At 41.4% G+C, this 12,766-nt stretch overlaps 1 long non-coding RNA gene across 1 annotated transcript; it reads right to left on the minus strand.

Moving 5' to 3' along the window:
* Positions 1-9,405: 9,405 nt before the first annotated feature.
* Positions 9,406-12,765, minus strand: LOC143216462 (uncharacterized). The gene is made up of 4 exons (XR_013010563.1): positions 12,284-12,765; positions 12,067-12,206; positions 11,759-11,931; positions 9,406-11,688 (listed from the first exon to the last, which is right to left on the minus strand). It is a non-coding gene; the product is annotated as an uncharacterized LOC143216462 (long non-coding RNA).
* Between the last annotated feature and the right edge of the window lies 1 nt (position 12,766).

Consider the following 12,766-nt stretch of genomic DNA (forward strand, 5'->3'; position numbering starts at 1 on the left):
ATGTTTTTTCATGTATTATTCCACTTAAAATAAAGAAATATAAGCAGGTATTGGCATTATGTTTAAAATAACGGTGTCTCCCTACCATAATCTTAAAACCTTAAAATACTGTTTCATTAATTTCTCTAAACTAAGGAATTGTAAGTTACGTAGTTCTTACATTCAGACGGCAATATTGTAAAATAGCCGAATATGCAGTGAAACAGAGAATCTGCCCTGTTGAGGGAAACCATAGGTTCTAACTTGAATAGTGGAGGTTTAGGTATTCTAAGGGCTAGAATGATAAGGTCAGAGTTTCGAAGGTGACGTCGGGGATGAGGCAGAGAAAAACAGATAGCCGGGTTTCTACATATGTAATATCTAGAATGAAACAACGTTGGTATAGAACACGATCGCGATCTATTCTCTCAGGGTTGCGGATGTAGATTTATTTGTGTTTATCGGGGGACAGAGACTGTACAAGTGTACAAAGCGCGGACGTGCAGCGATCTATAAATAACGGACGCCATATTCACACCTGAGGTTCTTCGTTGGATCGTGACGTAGCTCACGTAGAGCGTCGCGCCGCGTCGTCTTTCGTGTTTCGTCTTTCCCGTTTGTCGATCGTGGCACGCGACTGTATATACATATGTATGTACGCGGAAAGACTTAATCTGCTTTCGAAGTACTTATTCGTTTAATTCTGTCGGCCGCGGATGCTTCGCGAGACCTTAAAAACGATACCGTGCCGATAACAAGACCGGTCTGATCTCCGAATGAAATTGCCTGTTATCGCATTATCTTTCATGGCTTGCACAGGCTCCATCCGAGCAGTCTACTAAACAACTAGGCTTTAGCGGATAGATCTGCCGTGATTAGCAGCTAGATGTTTATAAGAAAGAATTATAAGAAAGTGGAATCATGGAAAATCTGATTTTCAGTGGTAGCAGTCTTTGTGCTTCGACGATAAATAAAAATCGTACAGTTTCTGAACATTTTCAGGAGTCATGATTGCATAAAGATCCGCGGACTATTGGTCACACAGTACGAATCTATGAATACATAACACCATGTTGATACTATTCTTCTTCCATTTCCACCTCTTATTCTTCTTATACGTAATTCATAATCACACTGTACTTTGTATAATTGTATTTCAATTGCAAAATCGAAATTACATTCTGATTTAAATGAATGGGAGACCAGAATTGCAAATTAATTGAATGAAGCGACTGAATATATCGAATCACGAAATAATTGAATACAATGTAATTATAATTCGTCAAGTAATTCAATTGTAACTCAACACAACTCTGACTGTAATCAAATGTAACGGCAAGGGGTTAAGGGTGGAACGAGCTCGAATGCAGAGTTCCTAGTCTGGAAGGAGGGTTATACCAGAGGGAGTCGTCGTGCATCTTGAAACCGGTAGTTCCGTGCAGTCGGTCCTGTTTCGCGCCGTTCCCCGAATTCCTACGAATATATAGGTCATTCAGCGTTTCCGGAGAACGGTGGAACTCCGGGAGTGTCGGCTGGCTGTTACGAAATCAGCTGTGCGCCTGCCTCCGGTTGTTGTAGGTCGCGTCAGGACACCCCTCACGGCCCACCCTTTTTCTCGTTCTCTCTCTGTTCCCGAGTCTCTCTCTCTCTCTCTCTCTCTCTCTCGCCCACTTGCTCTCGCTCTCTCTCTCTCTAACCAACCGAGGAAGTAATGAAGGAGAGGGGATGTTAAAGGTCGCCTCAACGCGGTGATCAATACGAAGCCTACATACCCACCTTCCCTATCAGACCAATGGGAATGCCCGAAATGATCGTTCTCTCCAAACTGTTTAATTGCCTCCCTCTGAACGATCGTGCCACCTCCAAACAGTAATCAAAGCACGGATCCACTGGAAAACCATTGTCATCGATGCCGACCAACGTTTTCTCGCGTACGGGATCGCTCGAGCACAGCTATTTTACAGGACGTTCCAATTCCAAGGAACCGAACGCTCCTGGAATCCCGCGGAGCATCGATTTCTTCCGCTGCATACAAATATGCCCAAAACTCTTCGCCCAAAACTTTTAACTCATTTTCTTTCTCTACGATGGATATTGTATTGTGTTAGGGACGTTGCTGTAATCTGCTGGTGAATCAGACACTTTGATATTTTCCATAATCATGTTCGAATTCTAGAAAATGAATGATAAAGTATGAAAGTGTATCGCGTGTCTCATAATTTGACAGTGTATAAGCAATTTTAAAATATTCTTAGAGCCAGTCTGATGTATTGATGTCGTCTCCGACTTGCTGGATATGCCCAGACAGCACGCAACATCTTAAAGACAATCTTTTTTGCGTCCATTTTAGCTCTGAAAGTCTTGCTTCCTAAAATGTCGTCTTTAAGAATCGAGCTTAAGAATTCGAAACGTCTTAAAGACGCACCGTTTCGTAGCACAAGACGTCCAAGAGACGTTCAACAACAATGTCCAACAACAGACGTCTTTAAGACATTACTGTGCTATCTGCTAGAGTTGTCAGGTCGATTAAAATGTTTTCGTGGGTTCAGAAACGGTGTCGCAGGCCTCTCGATATTTTTCCAGTTCTCGTCCATTGCGTGTCGTTAATGTTATTCGAGGAGTCCCGACGAATGGCAACCGAGCAAACGCTGATCGGTAGCGGACGCGTTCGGGAATCGATCCGTCCGCGAAGAATCCGTGCCGCGTGCAGAGGAAGCGCGCGCAATTTATCGAACTTCTTCGCGCCGCAGACATAAACAATGGGTGCGTGTAACGAAAGCACGGTGTCGAAATCGAAAATATCGACGAAAGCTCGTTCCGTTTCGCGCGGTTCCCGGTTACGTAACGTGGCACGGGCTGGCTGGCATCAAGCAAACGAGCGACGCTTGTGCCAATGGCCGGGAGAAATGACTTTTCCCAGCTTGTTTGTTATTTTTAACATCGCCCGTCTGTTTTATATTCTTTCCGACGCACTCCGAGTTTACGAGCAACCACGGCGAACATACTGAATCGAATCAAATGATCCGCTTATTGCCACTCGAACGATATTTATCGTTACCGACGGGCGTACTCGCGCGCGGTTAAATTCTTCGATCAGAGAGCTTTCGAAAAATCATTCGGTGGCTCGCGGAGGAGATAGAGCTTTCTTTGGACTTCTAGGAACACGATCCAACGGCTTTAGAGTATCACGTGCAAACCATAGAGTTCGGGGAGCAGAGAGCAGGGGACAGGCCTCGCGAGCGAGCGAGCATTCCAAGAGGATTTCGCGCGTCGTGTCTCGGCCCGGCAAACGAGAAAATTATCACCCGGGGACCCGCAGATCGCAGCCTCTGAAACAACCGCTTTAAATACCACAATAAGCGTATTAAATGAACGGCTTAACTGGCTGGAGACCAGCGATTTTATCGCGTGACCAGCATCGCGGCCGCGGCGCGAGCACGGCAAATATTTGTCGTCCAGTTTCCCAGATGGTCGCGGCGACACGCGCGACGACGTTCCGAAACCGTAAAAACGCCAACTCGATTCATACCTCTGTTATTGATTTCGACGTTTCTGATTCTCCCGTTATTTCTTTAACTCTTAAATTGCTGTACCATTATTGAAAATATCTAATCAATTACTAAACATCTAGATATTGTACGAAGTATTACACCAATTTCATAACATTCTAGGACGGAAGAAGTGTTTAATTTTCGAGTTAAAGGGGTAGTCTCAAGAATTGAGGCCTTTGGATAAGCCTGAGGTGTATGAAAATACTTTTGGCTTTTTGCATAAGCCTGAGGAGCAGTGCCGTAACGAGGGCGTGGCGAAGAAGGCGCCCGCCACGGGCGCAACTGGGTTTGGGTCGCAAAACAAAGGATACCGACCCGGTTGAAGGTCGCTTGGACGCTTCTCAAATCTTGCAAAAAAATTACGAACTCTCATTACAAAACATGTATCCAAACCTAGACATAGCATTAAGGATTTTCATAACAATGCCTATAACACCAGTTCCTCTGCAAACGTTCGTTTAAAAATTGTTAAAACAATTCAAGTTTCATACCTTGTTGATATACCATGATTTGCAGCTCAAGTTTTCAAAGTTCAATTGTTTATATCTTTGAAACTGTTGAGTAACCACACCTAATATTTTGCATACATGATTAGGGATCCATATACCATCATCTCACAAAAAATTATCAAAATCGAAGTCGGACACTTGGGGTCCTTCCCTTGTAAGACGTTAGCGTTTATTTACTAGTGTTTTAGAATTATTTAAATTGAAATATCTCCTGAATTACTAACTTTTCGAGCTACATAGGTTTGTACGTTGTCATAACGAATGTTCAGCTGCATCGATTGAGTATTAAAAAATATCTCATTCCATTTAAAAAAACAAAGTTGACCTTTATATGACCTGTACGCGTCCACTCACGAGAAAACTAATAACAGCAGGATACGCTGCACTCGATACCATTCAAAATGTGAATATCGGGTGGGACACCCTGTACAGTTTAATGTTTGCCTCTTAAAATAGCTCCGAGTGCTAAGGGTTAGAACGGTGCTTTTCCTAGCCATTGTTCGGCTAGAATCGATCTCAATGTCAATGTCCCGATGATCGAGCACCGAACACTAACCACCGACGGCGCACAAGGTGGTTCCGTGGTTTCGTAATTTCGGCGCTTGTTCATCTTCGCTTCCTCCGCTGAATCGGTGGTCCCGGTTGACGGCCACCTTGCTCGCTCATTACATAATGCCCGGTGACGGCTCTGCCAGATATATGTACTTGTTTTCCGTGGAAACCGGCGAGTGGCCAGCGTGCCAACTTTATCCGCCCGGCATCCCCGGACACCTTCGAAAACATCCACGTCTAAACGTTTCCTTATCGATCATTCCGCTCGGCCCCCGCCCCCCGCCCCCGCCGCTATCTCCCGTGTTGATTTATAGATTTTGTCGTGCACGCATCGCGACTCCCTTGTCGAATGATCTACCGGGTTATCGTCAAAGTTCCGACTCCTTTCCGACAGTTGTCTAATATTGCCTCAACCTGTCGCGTTTGGTAATTGCACCGTTAATGTCGTAATGATCGAGAAACAAACGAACTAGCCTGTATCACGGAACTAAACTATCTGTGATAACGAGAGACCTTATCCAGGAGGCGATCGAGCTTCGAGAATCGTCGCGTAAAAGTCTCATCGTGGCATCGATGTTATCTGCTCGAAGAGATTTCGTTCAAACATTTCTATCGCGTCGGAAATTATCGAAAATTTATATAGCAGCGGACACGCCGATAATTTTGCTATATTTATTATTAGACATTCGGATCTTCACGCAAAATGAACATTTTCTACCCGAATTCCAAGAACCAGGAGTGAAATAGAAATTAATTTTCTCTCGTAACATGTTTAATAGGTTGAAAATAATATAACTGTTTTAAATTAGACCTACACATTTTTGTCATAAACGCATCAAATCCGAAAGAAAAGCCGCAGTCTTATCTATGCACAGTCGTGTAAAACGCGGATCGAATATCGTCCCGCGGAAGCAAGTTCAATTGCAGAGATCGAGTTGATACGTGGCCAATGCAATTTGCTAACGGAACAATTAAGCGTCATTCAGCAAATCCTGAACAAGCTCCTCCGCGAACGGATTGACATCGTTCCTCATTAAGCCGCTCGTTGCCGCATCGATACAACCGAAGAAACATCTACATGAACTTGGCGCTCTGTACTTCTTCCACGCTCGTCTATCCCTGTCAACGACACTGTCGCGTCGTATGGAAGCGACTAGACTTTCATAAAGCACAGAAGAATTTTGATTTCATTCGATCGGCTAACGACGAGAGTACATACAAGTCCTAAGAATCCCGGAGGCATTATCTTTTTCGAAAGTTCGAGAATAACTGTAACGCGCGCACACGGTCGATCCATTATTTCAAGAGACGCGCTATCTCTTACGCAAAAGCACAATTATCTAGTGGTTTGGCGTGGATTAAATTTAGCGTGGAATTTCGCTAAGACAGGGAGACCGTAAACTTCTCGGAGGGCCCAGCCGCTCGCTGGGACCGAAATACACGACGGGTACACCGACGCTGCTCAAATTGTTCCTCTTGTCGCGAGTTTTTCGTTTTTTACTCCTACTCCTTCTCCTCCTCCACCTGCTCATCCTCCTTCACTATCCGCTTCTGCCTCGACTTCGGCTTTTGCTTTTGCCTCTGTCTTTGTTTTGTCTCACGCATATGCCAATGTAAATCTTTTCAGCGACGCACAGTGCGGACAATTGGCCAAAATTCGACACTTCTCTGGTTACTAATGTATAGACAGCGGATTATATCCAGTTATCATAAACATGAGTAGGTGTAATTTAAAACAGTAAAAATCTTAGACGAATTTAAAGACAGTTATATTATTTTCAACTTATTAAACATATTCAGAGAGAAACTTTTCGATTTCATTCCAGTTTGTTGGAATTCATGACGAAAATTTTTATTTTGCATAAAGATCCGCTGTCTACTAATGTATATTGCGAGGCGTATTCAATTTTTCATATTTTGTATGTTCATTTTAGTGTATTAACGTATTAACCCCTTAGCGCGCTCGCCCGAATTAACTCTGGTTTAGACAGTGTTGTGCTTATTTCCTCTCACCCAAAAAAGTTGCCAACGCTGATTCCCAGCTTTTTCGTTTGCGCTTGCACATTTTGTGCCCACTATTGCCTCGTGATTTTATGAATTTGAAGTATTTTACGTACTTTAAGAAAATAGAGAATAAAGAAATTGGTGGAAAAAAGACCGCTCTTGAATTTTTGATTAGTGCGTTAAGGGATTAAGGGGGTAGCTTCGTTTCCATGGTCATTTCTGGATAATGCAAAGATGGGCTTTTCCTAATTTTACGTTTACGAAGCGTAATTTTCAACAGCTACAGTAAGGAGCATAACTGATTCCACACACTTCAAATCAGAATAACTCTTTTATAAATGGACCAAACGACTTCAATTTCTCTGCAAGGCTAGAAGTGTTAGTTTAGTCAACGACGTCTAAAAAATATTTTGAAAAAATGCATTTGGTCGGAATTACGAAAAACAATAGTAAAAATTGATTTTTACTACTTTTTTAGCTGGGTCGATAACAAAAATTTAAAAGATGCGTTTAGTCAACTCGTATTAATTATATACGCTCTGAAAATTTCATTTAAATTGGTTAATTGGTTTACGAGTTGTAAACGATCAAAAGTGGTAAAAATTGCGATTTTTCAAGATTTTCTGCCTTTCACCACTTTCAATCGTTTATAACTCGTAAACCACTTAACCAATTTCAATGAAATTTTCGGAGCGTATATAATTTATACAAGTTGACCAAACACATCTAAATTTTTGTTATTGGCCCAGCTAAGAAAGTCGTAAAGTAAAAATCAATTTTTACTATTGTTTTTCACATTTCCGACCGAATGAATTTTCTCAAAATATTTTTTAGACGTCATCGACTAATTCTTCTAGCCTTACAGAGAAAATGAAGTCGCGCGTTTGGTCCATTCATAAAAAACTTATTCTAATTTAAAGTGTGTTGAATCAGTTATGCTCGTTAGTGTAGATACTGCCGAATAATGCAAATTACGTCTCGTAAACGAAAAAAGAGACTTCTGAAGGCGACTGCGGCCTAGATTGATCTTTTATCCAGCGCTTTTGATTACTGAAGAAGCCCATCTTTGCATTATCGAAAAATGACAAGGCGCATCCCGCACCCTTTCAATCCTGGAAACGTGTCTACCCTCTTAACGATATTATTCGCTGGATTCGCACGAGCACCAGACTCGCTCGCGTGTCCAACGTTCGTTTGCATCGCGACAGGAGGTGCAAGTAACCTGTAAACGAACGAACCATAACCGTTTAGATGTTCTTACGTGAGTCGTTGACGCAACGCGTCTGCACGTGCACTACGTAACGATTGCCTGAAACGACGCGTATACAAACAAAGCGTTTCGAGATTTATCGTCACGAGCTGAAATAGGAAAGCAGCTCGGACAATTTCCAGTTACACCCTCGATTTCTGTTTTCCTTTTTGATTCCCGAATAAACGATCTTACGAACAATTAATTAATTATTTTAATGTTGAAGGGCCTACGAAATTTTGAAAATAAGAGCCACCCTAACGCGCACTGCGGCGCGGGGCGCAGCGCGGCGATTCCCTTTCGCGAATCCGCGGAGAGAAGCGTCGAGTACTTTTGTTATCGTGGAACAGACGATATTTGCTGAACACTTTCGAACGTTGTCAACCGATAAATCGTGATGCGATAAACGACGAAAGTTCGCGCGAATTCGCGATATTAATCCACCCGTGAGCCGGGAGCACGAACACGTTCGCGTTTCTATAATTGAATCGTCGATGATCTGGAAAACCAGATCGTGCTTTAGTTTCGAGCCGATAAACGGTAATTTTCCACTCGTCACCCACCCTGTGTTGATTCGACGAGACTCCAGTTATCGTAAAACTTTCGTCGATCGATCGGTTACACTGTCCAACAAATTTCAACTTTTTTTGTGATTTCAATATACTGTTGGGTCCTTCTTACAGAGTTTTTTGCGCTGATTCCGAATCTGGTTTTAATTTTTTTCCTATACGTCCAGTTTTTGAAAATCATGGCTTTGAAAAAAAAACATATTTTTCAACTTTAAACAAATATTGTGATGTTATTATAAAAGATATTGAATTGTTGTTTACAGCAAACGATTCTGTAGACTTTCCCGAATACAGTGATATCCAATATTAATACATTATGATTGTTTAAACATGTTTAAACAATGATTAAAGACGGAGATGCACCACTTTTGCACCAATTTTTGCGGATATTTTCGAATTTATCTCAAAAAATAAGGGTCGTTTCACTGGCGTCAACGCATGTCGGGCGAAGATATTTTGCTTTCTGGTTCGGTAAAAACGTCGACCATGCAAACTTCCCAGGGGGGTTTCTCAACATAAAAGTCTGCTCTTTCGCGTGGTATAGTTCAATTTTTCGCTGGACCCTTATTTTTTGAGATAAATTCGAAAATATTCGCAAAAATTGGTGCAAAAGTGGTGCATCTCCGTCTTTAATCATTGTTTAAACATGTTTAAACAATCATAATGTATTAATATTGGATATCACTGTATTCGGGAAAGTCTACAGAATCGTTTGCTGTAAACAACAATTCAATATCTTTTATAATAACATCGCAATATTTGTTTAAAGTTGAAAAATATGTCTTTTTTTAAAACTCCATTTTCTCAAAAACTGGACGTATAGGAGCAAAATTAAGGACAGATTCGGAATCAGCGCAAAAAACTCTATAAGAAGGACCCAACAGTATATTGAAATCAAATTTGGTGTTGGACAGTGTTATTCGTTCGAAATAAAATTTACGACACTAATAAAAAGAGTTACAATCGCTCAAACAAGCGGAATAAAAGTGTCAATGCCTTTTATTCTTTATTAAATAGACTCTATACGTGAAAATGCTGCTTGAACTTCTTAGATCGTGTAACAAAGCTAACTTTTTCTTAAATAATTGTGTTGTTCCAATTTTATAGACATTGTTGAAAATGTTTGAGAAATTTTTTAAAAATGGTCAGCCATTGATACCAGGTCAATTACTGGTGCCTTCGCCTCAATCGATTTTTAAGGAAAGAAAAAATGTATATTCTCGCGATACTGTACAACAGACACTAGACACAGCGGAGCTCCAATTAAATTTGGCAAGAAATTCTGGCACGATTTTAGAATGGCCGACGTAGCCGATTTCACGGCCACCTCTGTGCTAGACCAAAGGACCGATACGTCCCACGACGGCATCTTGCGACACATCGTGATCTTCGATCATTGCAACCACCTTACTATAAAAAAAGCGAGCCACGTCTCTGTCAACAAACCTTTGAAATTTAAACGCGATCGATCCGACGACAACTCTCGCAATCCCTCGTTTTACGAACTGAATCTGTCCCTCGGTGTCAAATTGACACAGTGGTAGAAGATCGATGAAATAACAAGATAAACAGTTATTTATCGATGTTTTACACATCTTAGGTTCTTCACGGAGAAAAGTCACGAAGTTTTGCGAAAATTTACCTAGAAATAACAGAACAGTATAACTTATTTCGGAAAGTCTGTGTAAAATTGACACGAGGGACGGATGAGGGTTAAGTAAACTCTCGACGATCCTCCGCGAGGCTACTCTCGATGTTTACCGGGATATTTCATCGCTCGACAGCGTAATAATCGGGGATGAAAATGATTTCTCGGTGGAATTCGGATAAACGTGCTCGCGAAATAAATGGAGAACGATATTACGATGGCCTTGGACGTTGTAAATTTTGGCGCGCTGGACCGGTTGCATCAAACGCGCAACCCCGCACCTCGGAATCTCCCGAGCTAGGACACCTTCCGCTCGGGTGTTTAGAAACGTTTAATAATTATCCGTGGCCAAACGATGTTGCGGTCGCTTTGCTCGTTGGTACAACTATTATATGTATGTATGATACACCCCGCGTATTAACAGCCGTGGAAAACTATGCTGCGATCTATTTTCGAGCTTGAGGATACGCTGTCGTCGGGCAGACGTGTCGGACCTTCCTCTATGAATTTAAAGAAAGGTCTTTGCTAGAATGCCAACTGTTTTTCATCGTGTTGCAGAAAGTTCCGGTCTATTTTTAGCGCGGCTCCTACCGTTCTCGTGTCTCTATTCTTCGCGCTAGGGTAAATGTGCCTATTACTGCGGTGTCATGCCACGATCGTACTTTATTTCAATCGATCGAATTTTATGAAAGAATGATGTGTTCCGAATACAAACAGAAATTGGTAGCCCTCAAAACCTAATACAACAGAAGAAAATATCAAAAAATAGAATCGATAACATTTTGTACATATTACTGCGGACGAACAAGAGCCATGTACCATAATTACTGCGTACCCATCACTGCGGATTAGAATAGGGAAACAAACTACGTATCTTAATTTATTGTTAGATAAATCTTGAGTACAGTAACAAATAATTTTTTTATGAATTTAAAAAAATGAGAATGATTGACAATTTTGTTTGCCTCGCCAACGAGAATACATTCTCATTGAATTGTACAAATTTATTTAGAATAAAATACAAATATTCATTTATACCGCAGTAAAACGTACACTCGCGGTAATAGGAACATTTACCCTACATCATTTCGATAGGTCGCTCGTTCGATTTACGCTTTCTTCTTTTCTCCATTTCATCCTTTGCATCCCAACATTTTCTCTTAAATTCATCTGGAAACCGGACAAAAATTTGCTGGAAATGTTTTACGTACCTTTTGTGGAACGAATAGACTGTACACTGTACACAGTCTTTCGATTAAGCGACTGGTTCCCGGAGCAAGTCAATTTTAGCACGCGCTGTGTAGAGAGACGTCGCGTCAGATCCTCGCACATAATACGGACGCTATTCCCCTCGTTCTCTTATGCCATATTTACTGACTGTCGCTTCTTCTGTTGCTCTCTTGCTCCAGCTAATTTCATCGGTACTCGGTGGACTGACCTCACGAATGTTTGCAGACGGACCGGCCAGCGACTGCGATATTTTCAGCTGGTTGCTTGTTGCTGGGTCCCAGCATGGACCTAGGTCCCAGCCACGGGATCAACTTTAATTGTACTTGTACATGTATCGACAAATTCTTGCGCATCGTTCCACGAGGGAATTCCAATTTGTCAATATTCTGCACGATTTCTAAGCATCAAACAGAATATTTAAATCCACGAAAATTTTCGAATTAAAAATCTTCTAGATCAGTACGTACATATTTTCGGAAACTTCATTACCTCCATGTTAATTGTTCTTCTCATCGAAATCGAATTGGAAATATTTTAATGGCCGACACACCGGTGGCGCCATCCACGGCAAGGCATTCAAACTACTTACCAAATAGTTCTATACTTGTGTCGTTAGATAACGCAACGCTGCGCTGGAGATCTATCGATAAATTAGAATAGGAAATAAAAATTAAAAAATAAGAAGATGGAACATTTTTCTAAATATTATATTTTTGGTTCTGTTTTAATTCGGTCTACGGATCGATCGATGTAATTTTGTAGATTTTACCCTCACCCTATCCTTCCATCATGTAAAGTGTAAGACAAGGACAGAAAGACCAATCCTCGTGCCACCTATTCTTTTGCGCGCATTCTAAACTCCTGGTACGTATGCGCGAAACATGACGAGCAAAGAGGTATCCGACAAGAGGCTTCCTAGCAATTATTTACAAAGATAATGTGAATTTTGTCCAAGCTGATGACTCTGTATATAAAAATTTTCGTTTCCATACCTTATATTTCAGTATTTAAAAAAGAAAAAGATTAATTCCTCTCGATTTTGAAATCGTAAAAGACAATTTCTTTTATACAGGGTGAGTCCGAAGAAACAGAACACCTAAATATCTCCGGTACTGTTTCGTTGTACAAAAAAACTTCTTAGGACAAAGTTACACTGTTTAAAAGGCCAAATGTAACGGTGCCCAGATAGCACAGGACGACTTACAGTCGTTGTTTTCTTGTCTTTTAAGATTATTCAATTACTACCCATCTATCACAGTTTTCTGAGGGAAGCAGGGAAGTAGGCACACCTGTATAATGCACCGTGGGCGCGAATAACAGTAATGCTCTCCGCCAATCAGAAGCGATCACAAACATCACGAATGACTGTGAAAAATCACCGTAATTGGGAAAGAACGTGATCGAATCACGAATCACGAGTGATCGAAATCGAAAAGTAGCAGTTCACGTCGGAGAGTGATCAGAGAGGTGAATTC

This window comes from Lasioglossum baleicum, chromosome 15, assembly GCF_051020765.1.
Source record: "Lasioglossum baleicum chromosome 15, iyLasBale1, whole genome shotgun sequence".
NCBI lineage: Eukaryota > Metazoa > Arthropoda > Insecta > Hymenoptera > Halictidae > Lasioglossum > Lasioglossum baleicum.